The 13,866-nt window shown below is 41.4% G+C and overlaps 1 protein-coding gene across 1 annotated transcript in view; it reads right to left on the bottom strand.

Moving 5' to 3' along the window:
* The window catches only part of ATP8B4 (ATPase, class I, type 8B, member 4), a 341,749-nt gene extending 328,934 nt beyond the window's left edge, over positions 1-12,815 (bottom strand). The window contains exon 1 of the mRNA XM_010839511.1: positions 12,774-12,815. The gene's annotated coding sequence lies outside the window, so the exon portion shown is untranslated. The remainder of the gene's footprint in view (positions 1-12,773) is intronic.
* Between the last annotated feature and the right edge of the window lie 1,051 nt (positions 12,816-13,866).

The raw sequence follows: 13,866 nt of genomic DNA, 5'->3' as shown, positions 1-13,866 counted from the left end.
TGGCTACCCACTCCAGTGTTCTTGCCTGGGAAATCTCATGGACAGAGGAGCCTGACAGGTCCAGGGGCCTCAAGAAGAGTCAGAGGACAGAGTGACGAACACTCACCCTTTTTTTTTTTTTTAAGAAATTACAGTACTTTCTTCTGTTTTCCAGTAGGTGGTGCTATAACACAAGTTTTTGGTTTCTGTTAAATGAGCTGCCCCTGGTTGCATTCAACCTTTATATATAAATGTACAGATGTGTGGAGTTATCCAGCATCCTATTGTGTTGACAGAGGCACCTTTGTTGATTTGTAGTTGCTATATGGTTGTAGATTGAAAGGGGCAGAGAAAGGCAATCCTTTACTCCACTCGACTTTCAAGAGTGGGCACTTTCTAGCCTCCACCTCTTTGAGACAGGTGTGCCTCTGTGCCTTCAACTATTGCTTCTTATGCCTCCGGGGTCACTGCTGCCTTGCTTCTGCCACAACCACTGCAGTCACTGACATGGTGGGCTCTTCCTTCATATCCAGCATCCTCTGAGTTGTAGCTTTTACTGCCATGGGGGAAGGAGGACACTGGTGGGATGGTTGCCAAGGTCGCACAGGCACCTCTACCTCTTAGGTGCTATAAGGCTCATGGGCTCCACATTGCAGAAGGAGGTGGAGGCTGGATTGTGGGCAGCCCAGTGGCTGGAGGAATGGGGTCCTCGCCCCATTGCCATTGTTGCCAAGTCACCTGTGGCTCTGGCGCTGCTGTGATTAGGTTAGAGTCACGCACAGCAACCTCACCTGTTGCTGCTAGGTTCTCTGGAGCTGTGGAGTCAGCTGCCATGGTCAGAGGGCAGGGCCTGAAGGTGCTGACTTTGCAGTTCCCTCGGTTCCACTTCTATTTGTTCCCATCACCAAGCTTTGTATGTACAGCTATGTGGAGTTATCCAGCATCCTATTGCGTTGACAGAGGCACCTTTGTTGACTTGTGATTGCTATACGGTTGTAGATTGAAAGGGGCAGAGAAGCAATCTTTTACTCCACATGTTACCAATGTCTCCACAGTCAGGGCCCAGGGAAGTCTTTCTAATCTCTTGTCATCATGCCCGAATCCCAAGATTTGTTTGATTGTTCCACTGGAGCAGAAGCTGCTGCATACCGTGAACTGTAGCAGAAGCCCCTGGAGTCATATAGTGACAGGAAGTCAAGTGGTAAGTGGGAAAGTTACTGGAGGTAGAGTATGCGTTAGCATGAGACTGAGGACTTCCGGAGGTCTTAATTTTTTAAGGGGGTGGGGAAGTGTGATAAAATTGTCTGGGTTCTAACTCTAGTAACCTTATCATATACTCATGGTATATGGACAGTGGACAAAGACCCTCTCTTGGTCCTGGCAGAAAAAGAGGCCAGCAATGAAGTATCACTTCACATCAGTCAAAATGGTCATCAGCAAAAACTCTACAAACAATAAATGCTGGAGAGGTTGTGGAGAAAAGAAAACCCTTTTGCACTATTAGTGGGAATGTAATGAAAAAGGAAAAAGACTACTGATACAGCCGCTATAAAGAATGGTATGGAGATCCCTTTAAAAAAAAAAACAAACTAAGAATAAAAATACCACATGACCTACCCAATCCCACTACTGAGAACATACCCTGAGACAATCATAATTGAAAATGACACATATTCCCCAATGTTCATTGCAGCACTATTTACAATAGACAGGACATGGAAACAACCTAGATGTCCATTGACAGATGAATGGATAAAGAAGTTGTACACACATACAACAGAATATTACTCAGCCATAAAAGCAAATGAATCTGAGTCAGTTGAACTGAGGTGGATGAACCTAGAGTGAAGACAGAAAGAGAAAAACAAATACTGCATGTTAATGCTCATATATGGAATCTATTAATGCTCCTTGGAAAAAAAGGTATGACCAACTTAATGTCAACTTTAATGTCAACTTATTAAAAAGCAGACATTACTTTGCCAACAAAGGTCCATCTAGTCAAAGCTATGGTTTTTCCAGAAGTCGTGTATGGATGTGAGAGTTGGACTATAAAGAAAGCTGAGCGCCGAAAAATTGATGCTTTTGAACTGTGGTCTTGGAGAAGACTCTTGAGAGTCCCTTGGACAGCAAGGAAGTCCAACCAGTCCATCCTAAGGGAAATCCGTCCTGAATATTCAATGGAAGGACTGATGCTGAAGCTCAAACTCTAATACTTTGGCCACCTGATGCGAACAACTGACTCATTGGAAAAGACCCTGATGCTAGGAAAGATTGAAGGAGGGAGGAGAAGGGATGACAGAGGATGAGGTGGTTGGATGGCATCACCAACTCAATGGACATGAGTTTGAGTAAATTCCAGCAGTTGGTGATGGACAGGGAGGCCTGGCATGCTGCGGTCCCTGGGGTTGCAAAGAGTTAAGACACAACTGAGTGACTGAACTGACTGACTGATGGAATCTAGAAAAATGGTACAGATGAACCCGTTTACAGGGCAGGAATAGAGATGCAGACAGAACAGACTTGTGGACACAGTGGGGGAAGAAGAGGGTGCGATGACTTGAGAAAGTAGCATTGACATATATATACTTTCATATGTAACACAGACAGCTAGTGGGAAGCTGCTATATAACACAGGGAGCTCTACCCAGTGCTCTGTGACAACCTAGAGGGGTGCGATAAGGGGAGATCAAGGGAGGGGATATATGTATACTGATGGTTAATTTATGTTGTTGTACGGCAGAAGCCAACACAACATTGTAAAGCAATTATCGAATTAAAAATAAATTTTTAAACAAAGGAAAAAAGGACAAAGGCTACACTCTATCTGAACTCCACACCGCTTTTAGAAGAGTTTGATGCTGGGTGACGTGTCCTGGTAAGCAACAAGAGCGAGCTTCTGTGCAAGGTAGGTGTCATGTCTGGGATGAGCACAGGGTATGTGTGTGCTCAGTCATGTCCGACTCTGTACGACCCCATGGACTGTAGCCCACCAGGCTCCTCAGCCCACAGGATTCTCCAGGCAAGAACACTGGAGTGGGTTGCCATGCCCTCCTCCAGGGGATCTTCCCAACCAGAGATTGAATCCATGTCTCTTACGTCTCCTGCTTTGGAAGGTGGCAGGAGTGGGAAATTTGCTAGGGTTGGTTTCAAGGCATGAGGCTGTTGAATAAATCAATAATTACTTGAGGGTTCTGAAAATCTTAAGGGGTAAGACTTCATCTAATAGCACAGGCTCTAGAGAGCTCACGTAGCCTTCTGGGTTGGACAATGACTAGTTGAAGAGAATTATTTATTGGAAGCTGTGTGTGAAGTGGGACTGAATGAGGAAAGTAGAAGCAGGGGACCCAATTAGGTCCCCATGTGAGGAACGACTAGAGAAACAATTGAAAGAATAGGAAGGAAAAGGAGAGGCTGAAGAAAGACTGACAGCACATGCAGACAGAGGACTTGGAAGACTGGGAGAGAAAGGTTCTTTCAGAAAGAAGAGTAAGAAGAAAGTAAGATTTCAAAAGTGTCTGTTCTGATTAACTGGGAACGGTATTTGTGTGACCTGAATTAGAGTTATCTGGGTGGAGTGACGAGGAGAGGAAAGAGACTATGAAGACTAAGAGAGAAAGCTGATGCTAGAGTTTATTGTTACAGATCATCTGTTCTAAAAGAATAGAAGGAAAATGAGACGATCTGGCAGCTGGCTGGAAAAGAAAAAAGAATATTTTTTTTCAAATATAATTGGAAGCTTGAATACAATAGAAAGAGAACAAAAGGGTAAGAAAGATGAATATATGGAACTTTCACTGATATCTAGGAGACTCCCCAGAGTAATCACAGCAGCAATAGGTGAACTGGCAAGTTTTTAGGCAGCAAAGCCTAGGATGTGCTGAGCCAGGCTGTCATTGCAGGTCCTGACTCGTCCATCAACTGACCCTGGAAACTTAATCACTCACAATCCATATCCTAATGTGTAATGTGGGACCAATAATCATTTCCCTGTATACCCAGCACTGTTCCTGAACAACACTAGAAACTCATTAAATATCCCTTAGTTGATTACCTTGCAGAGTAGTTATGAGAATATAAAAAAGAAGAACAAATGTGGGAAGGTTTCAGAGTGCTATAAATGTCATTATTCAATGTTATTTGTCAGCATAGATCAATATTTATCATGTGTTAATGTCATAATATGACTTCATTTATTCTAATTCCTGAACTTAAGATATACATGGAGTGAAACAACATACCTTTCATCTCTAGGGGAAATTACTTACAAATAAGTTTTAATATGTTTAGGGCAATGGTATCTAAATATATCCACTTGCATAAATTGCAAGAGAATCAACAGCAGAACATTTCAAAACTGTACTTAGCTGTACTTCTGGAGATTCTCTGATTCTGTAGTTCTGAGGTCAGACTGGGGGTGGGGGGATGGGGGGGCGGTGTCTGTACTACTTAAAGTTCCTAAGGCAAGGGAATGGCCAAGATGGCAGAGTAGGAAGACCCCAAGCTCACCACCTCTCAAGGGCACACAGAATTTATAACTATAAAATTTACAGAGGAACTATTGATGGGAAGGACCAGAATCTAGCAGAAAATAAGCTTCTACAACAAAAGATATAAAGAAAGAACCACAATGAGAGAATAGGACCAGCAAAGTCATGGTTTAGTCAGATCTATATACACCCCTGGTGGGTGACTCACAAACAGGAGGATAATTACAATTGCAGAGTTTCTCCCCAAAGTGAGGGGTCTGAGCTCCATATCAGACTCCCCACCCTAAGGGGTCTTACACTAAGACAAGCCCCCACAACATTTGGCCCTGAAAGCCAGCAGGGCTTACTTCTGAGAGTGCCAGGGGGCTCTACTCTTAAAGGATGCTTACAAAATCTCACATGCTCTGGGACCCAGGGTAGAAACAGTAATTTGAAAGAAATCTGGGTCAGACCCACCTACTGATCTTGGAGGGTCTCCCAGAGAGGTGGGAAGCCACCTCTTCACCTTGGGTACACAGACAGTGGTGGCAGCCATTTTGGGTCAGGGGTGTGGGGTGTTCTACCATGCAAACACTGGTGCTGACAAGCACCCTTGAGCTTATTAGCATCAGGACCCAACCCTGCTCCTGCCCACCAGAGCGTGGGCACCAGTAGGGCAATGCCTCAGGCCAAGCAACTAGCTGAGTGGGAACATAGCCCCAACAACCAGCAAGCAGGAGTTGTCTTTAAAAGTTCTGAGCCCACAGCCACAATGGGACATGGTGCTGTCCATGAGAAGGCCCAGGACCTGACTCCATATACCAGTGCATAGACCCTAGGACCCACCTCTGCCCACCAGTGAGCAGGCAACAACCCCAGGACATCCTGGGCCCTGATCTCACCCACAGGTAAGTGGGCTCTCACCAAGGACCAGCCTCAGCCAACAGTAGGGCAGGCACGTGTTCTGGGACCCTCTGAACCACAGCCAGCTGCCTCATGATCCAGCCTCATCAATCAGTGGCCAGCAGACTTCACTCGTGGCAACCAACTAGGCCAGGAGCCAGTCGTGCCTACCTGATAACCCATGGTAGTCAGCTCACTACACAGGACCCACACATGCCAGGTGAGTGACACCTCTAGAACACAGGGCTCTGGTGACCAGAGAGAATTATACTGCTGGGACATGTATGACATACCCTACAAAAGGTTAAGAAATGTAAACAATCTACCACATTACAGGAAAAATCATGTTCCAAACAAAGTAACAAGATAAAACCCCACAAGAGTGGGATGATCTGAGAAGAGTGGGAGTGGGATGATCACCAGTCCAGGGTCGACACATGACACAGGGTGCTCAGGGCTGGTGCACTGGGATGACCCAGAGGGATGAGATGGGAAGGGAGGGAGGAGGAGGGGTTCAGGATGGGGAACACATGTACACCCATGGCTGATTCATGTCAATGTATGGCAAAAACCACTACAATATTTTAAAGTAATTAGCCTCCAATTAAAATAAATAAAAATTTTTTTAAACCCACAAGAACTAAGTAGAGATAGCCAATCTGCCCAACAGAGTTCAAAGTAATAATCATAAAGATGATCCAATAATTCAGGAGAAGATTGGATGAACAGAGTAGGAGTTACAAGTGCTTAAAAGAGTTAGCAAATATAGAGAAGAACAAAACAGAGATGAATACAATAACTGAAATGAAAAATACACTAGAAGGAATCAACAGTAGCTTAAATGATACAGAGGAACAGGTCAGTGGAACGAAAGAGTAGTGGAAACCACTAAAGCGGAACAGAAAAAGAAAAAATAGAAAGAAGTGAAGGTGGTTTAAGAGACCTCAGGGACACCATCAAGCATACTAATATATGCATGATGGGGGTTCCACAAGGAGAAAAAAGGGACTGAGAACATATTTGAAGACATAATGGTTGAAAACTTCCCTAACCTGGGAAGGGAAACAGACATCCAGATCCAGGAAGTAAAGACGGTCCCAAAGAGGATCAACCTAATGAGGTCAATACAAAGACACATTTTAATTGAAAGGGTAAAAATTAAATATAAAGAAAATATTAAAAGCATCAAGGGAAAAGAATCAAGTTATGTACAAGGAACTCCCCATAAGGCTATCAGATAACTTTTCAGCAAAAATTCTGCAGGGGAGAAGGGAGTAGCATAAAATATTTAAATAGATGAAAGGGAAGAACCTACAACCAAAATGTTCTACCCATTAAAGGTTTTCCTTCAGATTTTATGGAGAGATCAAAAGTTTTACAAACAAAAGCTAAGAGTTCATCACCACTAATTCACCTTAACAAGAAACATTTAAGGGAATTCTCTAAGGAGGGAGGAGGAGGGGAAAGAGAAAGAAAGAGCTTCCTGGTAAGGGGAAATATTTAGTAAAGATAGTAAATCAACCTTATGCAAAATTAGTAAAAAGGTCAAAAGACAAGAATAGTAAAACCACCTATATTTGCAGTAAGTAGTTAAGTGAAGTATCTCAGTCATGTCCAACTCTTTGCGACCCCGTGGACTGTAGCCTACCAGGCTCTTCCCTCCATGGGATTCTCCAGGCAAGAATACTGGAGTGGGTTGCCATTTCCTTCTCCAGGGGATCTTCCCAGCTCAGGGATCGAACCCGGGTCTCCCTCATTGCAGGCAGACACTTTAACCTCGGAGCCACCAGGGATTCCCGTAAGTAGTTAAGGGACACACAAAACAAAAAGATGTAAAATATGATGTCAAAACAGTAATTGCGGGGGAGGGACATAACAATGTAGAGTTGTTAAAGTGCATTAGAGATTCTGAGATTAGTAACTTAAAATAACATAGATAGCTACATAAACCTTATGGTAACCACAAATCAAAAACCTATAATAAAGACACACACAAAAAAGAGAAAAGAATCCAAAATAACAGAAAAGATAGTCATCAAATCATAGGGAAGAAAGCAAAAGAAGAACAAATAATCAAAAATTAACTACAAAAGCAATCCCAAAACAATTAACAAAATGGCAGTAAGTACATATGTATCAGTAACTATATTAATTGTAAATGGACTAAATGCTCCAGTGTAAAAAACAGAGTGGCAAAATGGACATAAATACAAGAGTTACATATATGCTGCCTGAAAAAGACTCACTTCCCATCTAAAGACACACACAGATTGAAAGTGAGGGAATTGGAATAAGGTATTCTATGCAAATGGAAATCAAAAGAAAGTCAGAGTAGCAATACTTTTATCAGACAAAATAAACTTTAAAACAAAAACTGTAAAAAGAAACAATAAGGGACATTACATTCACAATGATCAAGGGATCAATCCAAGAAGATGCTGTGACAACTGTAAATATACATGTACCCAATAAAAATATTTTTACCCAAAGCAAATATCAACATACATAAAGGGAGAAATTGACAGCAACACAGTAAGAGTCGGGGACTTTAACATCACACTTACCTCAAAGAACAGATCAACAAGACATAAAATCAGTAAAGAAATATTGGCCTTAACACATTAAACCATTGACTTCATATATATATTGGTCAAAATCCATATATATATTTATATATAAAACTCCATTCAAAAAACAGCAGAATACACATAATTTTCAAGTGCACACGAACATCCTACTGGACAGAATGTTCTAATCGACATCTAACCCAACATTCTAATAGGCCACATAAGCCACATAAATATTCTCAATAAATTTAAGAAAAGTGAAATCATATCAAGCATCTTTTCCAACCACAGTGCTATGAGACAAGAAATCAACTACAACAAAAATCTGCAAGAAAACACACACACACACAAACACACAGAGGCTAAACAACCAATGGTCACTGAAGAACTCAAAAAAGAAATTTAAAAATATCTGGACACGAATGAAATGAAAGAACAATAATCCAAAATCTATGCGATGCAGCAAAAGCAGTTCCAAAAGAGTAGTTTACAGCAATACAAGCCTACCTCAGGAAACAAGAAAAATCTCAAGCAACCTAACCTCACACCTAAAGGAACTAGAAAAAGAAAAAACCAAGTTAATAGAAGGTAAGAAATCATAATGATCACAGCAAAAATAAATGAAATAAAGACTAAAAACAATAGCAACTAAGATCAATGAAAAGAACTGGTCTTTGAAAAGATAAATAAAATTGATAAACATTTAGTGAGACTCATCAAGAGGGCCCAAATCAATAAAATCAGAAACGAAAAAATTACAACACCATAGATCATTGAAAATTATTGCAAACAATTATACACTAATAAAACAGACAGCCTAGAAGAAACAGACAAATTCTTAGAAATGTACAATCAAGAAGAAATAGAAAATATAAACAGACCAATTATCAGTAATGAAATTGAATCAATGATTTTTAAAACTCCCAGAAAACAAAAGTCCAGAACTAGATGGCCTCCCAGGTGAATTTTACCAAACATTTAGAGAAGAGTGAACACCTACCATTCTCAAACTATTACAAAAAATGCAGAAAAAGGAACGCTTCCAAAGACTTTACAAGGCCGGCATCACACTGATAGCAAAACCAGACAAAGATACTACAAAAAAAAAATGAAAGAAAGAAAGAAAATTATAGGCCAATATCCTTGATGAATACAGATGCAAAAATATTCAACAAAATATTAGCAAAATGAAACCACCAATACATTAAGATCATACACCAGATCAAGTGGAATTTATTCCAGGGATGCAAAGATTTTTCAGTCTCTACAAATCAATGTAATAAAACCAAATTAACTAACTGAAAAATAAAAATCACATGATCATATCAGTAGATACAGAAAATCTTTTGACAAGTTTCAACATCTATTTATGATTAAAAAAAAAAAAAAACCTCTCAACATGGTGGGTATAGAGTGAACACACCTCAACATAATAAAGTCCATATATGATAAGCCCACAGCTAAAATCATACTCAACAATGAAATGCTAAAAGCATTTCCTCTAAGATCATGAAGAAGACAAGAATACCCACTCTCACCACTTTTATTCAACATACTATTGAAGTCCCAGCCACAGCAACTAGACAAATAGAGAAATCAAAGGAGTCCAACAGGAAAGGAAGAAGTAAAACTGTCACTGTTTAAAGATGACATGATACTATACACAGAAAATCCTAAAGACACCACCAGAAGCTACTATAGTTCATCAATGAATCTGGTAAAATAGCAGAATACTAAATTTATATCTGGAAATCTGTGCATTTCTATATACTAACAACAAACTACCATAAAGAGAAATTAAGATAACAATTTCATTTACCATCACATGAAAAAGAATAAAATACTTCAGAAGGAGGTAAAAGACCTGTGCCCAGAAAACTATAAGATACTGATGAAAGAAACTGAAAATCACGCAAACAGATGGAAAGATACACTGTGTTCACGGATTGGAAGAATGACTATTGTTAAAATGATCATATTATGCAAGGCAATCTGCAGAGTCAATGAAATCCCTATCAAATTACCAATGGCATTTTTCACAAAACTAGAATAAATTCTAAAATTTCTATGGGAACATAAAAGACCCAAACAAAGAAAACAATTTTGAGAAAGAAGAACGAAACTGAAGAAATCACACACCTGACTTCAGACCACACTACAAAACACTATGGGACAAGCACAAAAACACTGACATTGACATACAGATAAATGGAATAGGATAGAAAGCCCAGAAATAAACCACACACTTAGGAGTTTATGTCACAGATCAACTAATGTAAGGCAAAGGAGGCAAGAATAGACAATGGAGAAAAGACAGTCTCTTCAATAAGTGGTGTTAGACAACGTGGACAGCTATGTAAAAGAATGGAATTAGAACATTCTCTAACACCATATACAAAAATTAACTCGAAATGGATTAAAGACCTAAATGTAAGACCTGAAACCACTGAACTCCCAGAGGAAAACAGGGGCAAAACACTCTGACATAAATTGTAGCAATATGTTTTGGATCTGTCTCCTAAAGCAAAGGAAATTAAAGAAAATAAACATGAGACATAATTAAATTTAAAAACCTTTGCACAGCAAAGAAAACCACTGACAAAACTAAAGACAACCTACTGAAAGCGAGAAAATATTTGCAAACGATATGACCAATAAGGGGTTAATATCCAAAATAAACACCTCATACAACTGAATATAAAAATTTTTTAAATGGAGGGATGAGGAGGAGGCTCAAGAGGGAGGGGACATGAATATAATTACAACTGATTCACATTGTTTTATGACAGAAACCAACACAACATTGTAAAGCAATTCTCCACCAATTAAAAAAAAAAATGTTTTTAATGAGCAGAAGACCTGAATAGACATTTCTCTAAAAACAACATACAGATGGCTAACAGGCACCTGAAAAGATGCCCAACATCATTAATCAGAGAAAAACAAATTAAATCCTCAATGAGATATCACCTCACACCAGTCAGAATGGCCATGATCAACAAGAACACAATTATCAATTGTTAATAAGGGTGTGGAGAAAGGGAACCTGCATACACATTGGTGCAACCACTGTGCAAAACAGTATGATAATTCCTCAAAACACGAAAAATAGAGCTATCATATACCCAGCAAGTTCACTGCTGGCAATATATCTGAAAAAAATAAAAACACTAATTTGAAAAGATACATAAACCCCAATAGTCAAAGCATCATAATTTACAATAGCCAAGATAAGGAAGCAATCTACATGTCCATCAACAGATAAGTGGATAAAGAAGATGTGAGATTATGTATCGATTGATAAATACAAATATACACACAAACATACAGTGCAATAGTACTCAGTCACAAAAAGAATGGAATTTTGACCTTTGCAGCAACACAGATGGATTTAAAGGATATGACACTAAATGAAATAAATCAGAGAAAGACAAACACTATGATATCATGTACGAGTAGAATCTAAAAAATACAACAAAACTAATGAATCTAACAAAAATAAGCAGACTCAACAGATACAGAGAACAAATTCATGGTTAACAGTGGGGAGAGGAATGGGGGAAGAGCAAGATAGGGGTAGGGAATTAACACGAACAAACTACTATGTATTAATATTAAAGAAATAAGATATAAGTATATATTGTACAATAGCCTTTCCTGGTGGCTCAGACAGTAAAGAGTCTGCCTGCAATGCAGGAGACCTGGGTTAGATCCCTGGGTCGGGAAGATCCTCTGGAGGAGGGCATGGCAACCCACTCCAGTATTCTTGTCTGGAAGATCCCCATGGACAGAGGAGCCTGGTGGGCTACAGTCCATTAGGTCACAGAGTCAGACACAACTGAGTGACTAAGCACACACACACACATATTATACAACACAAATATAACCAATATTTCATAATAACTTTCAATGGAGTATGCTGCTGCTAAGTCGCTTCAGTCGTGTCCGACTCTGTGCGACCCCATAGACGGTGGCCCACCAGGCTCCCCCGTCCCTGGGATTCTCCAGGCAAGAACACTGGAGTGGGTTGCATTTCCTTCTCCAATGCATGAAAGGGAAAAGTGAAAGTCGCTCAGTCGTGTCCGACTCTTTGCGACCCCATGGTCTGCAGCCTACCAGGCTCCTCCGTCCATGGGATTTTCCAGGCAAGAGTACTGGAGTGGGGTGCCATTGCCGTAGTATAACCTACAAAAAATTTGAATCACAATGTTGCACACCTGAAACTAATATTGTAAACCAACTATATCTCAATTTTTAAAAGTCTATGTCCAGCCAAACAGCCCACCATGCATAAGAGAACTCAAAGACATTTCAGACAGACAGGTTCTAAGATAAATTAACTGCCACGCTCCCTTTCTGGGAAAAATAAAATAAAAATAAATTTGTTAAGGCAATTCTAATGTGCAGGCAGCTTGGGAAGTACAAACGTTTTACAAAAGGACTGATGCCTCTCATTCCATTATTAGACTGTCCTCAAAAGAGCGAAAAGCCACCAGCATCGTTTAGAACTCTACCACAGAAGGAACTGTGGGTCAAAAATCTCCACCCCAGTATCTGTGAGCCCCTGGACACTCCGGGTTCACACCTCCTCCCAGGCCCCACCTCTTTTGGTTTTCTAACCCCCTTTTCCTAAAAGCTGCCTCTACTCCATCCCTTGGGGTTCTGCCCTTCTCCAAAACCAACTGCAGCAAGAGCAGCCAATCCTCTGCCTCTTCCGGCTTGGCTATCCTTGTAGATAATTAGCACACAGGCCACTTCCCTTTTAAGGCATGTTAACTGATGGTTACCACAAAGGTAGGTGGGAGGAGAAAAAAGTAGGGGAGAGAAAAAGGTTCCAGACTCCCCAACGCCTTACCGTCACAAACTTGGTTCATGGATTTGGCTTCCCACCAGAGAGAGGAGCCAGAAGGAAATTACAGTGGTGAAGAGCTGATGGCATCAAGATGGCACCCGTGGGAGGAAGATGGACTCCCGGCCTCACAGGAGACGCACTGACTCTGCTGCTATATGGGAAACAACTTTCTCTCCCCCTCCCCCCCAAAAAAACCCTAAAAACTGTCTAACAACTCCTACACATCAGGCAGAAGCAGGGAAGGCCCACACGAAAGCGGGTAGGAGGGCCTGGGTTGCAACTCTGCCATGAATCCTACCTCCGGTGCTGCAGAGCCCAGAGTTGGGAGGGAACTCAGACCTGGAGCTTCTCCCTGAGGAGTGAAGGGTTTGAACCCCATATCTGGCACCCCAACTTTTTAAGATTTGTGCCTTAGAGACCAGCCCCCAAAATACCTGGCTTTGAAAACCAAGCAAAGTCCCGCCCAGGAATCCCACAAGGCAATGGGGGAAGCCAGAAGCAGCTCTTAAAGGCCCCGTGGGCTCGGGCTCACCGGGAGGTGCTCAGATCTGCTGTGAATGAGACTCACCTGCTAATTCTAAAGCTTCTGCTTGAGAGACAGGCATCTAACTGAGCACACTTGAGCTTACGGGCAGCATGTTGAGCTCTCCCTCTGCCTCACTCTAGCCAGTGAGTGTAATCTTGTTGTTGTTCTCCTTTTCCCACCAAGCACCATCTCTCTGCCTCATCCCAGCTGGTGGGCGTCAACGTCACACTACCCACTCAGCTCCAGAGCCCCACTGCCCCTACAGGGGACCTCTTACTCACATTTGATGGCCCAGTTTTTGTGGCTTCCACAAGGGGATTCACTTGATCACCTGTTTCTGGAGGGCAGGGGGCTTTCAACCCCGGGTCTCATGGGACAGGAACCGTCAGAGACAGTTCTTGACAAGCTACTACCCCCAGGGCACTGCACAGACAGCCAACTGACACACAACCCCGTCTTTCTGTGAAAGAGGCCTATTTGCTTGCCCAGGAGCTTTGGCCTAGGGGCAGGCTTCTGCTCTGGCACACTTCTAGAACCCCAAGACACTGTCTTTGCAATCTCACTCTGCCT

Source organism: Bison bison, unplaced genomic scaffold (genome assembly GCF_000754665.1).
Source record: "Bison bison bison isolate TAMUID 2011002044 unplaced genomic scaffold, Bison_UMD1.0 scf7180017864118, whole genome shotgun sequence".
NCBI lineage: Eukaryota > Metazoa > Chordata > Mammalia > Artiodactyla > Bovidae > Bison > Bison bison.
The sequence above is the reverse complement of the archived record's forward strand: the minus strand, read 5'-3'. Positions and strand labels throughout refer to the sequence as shown.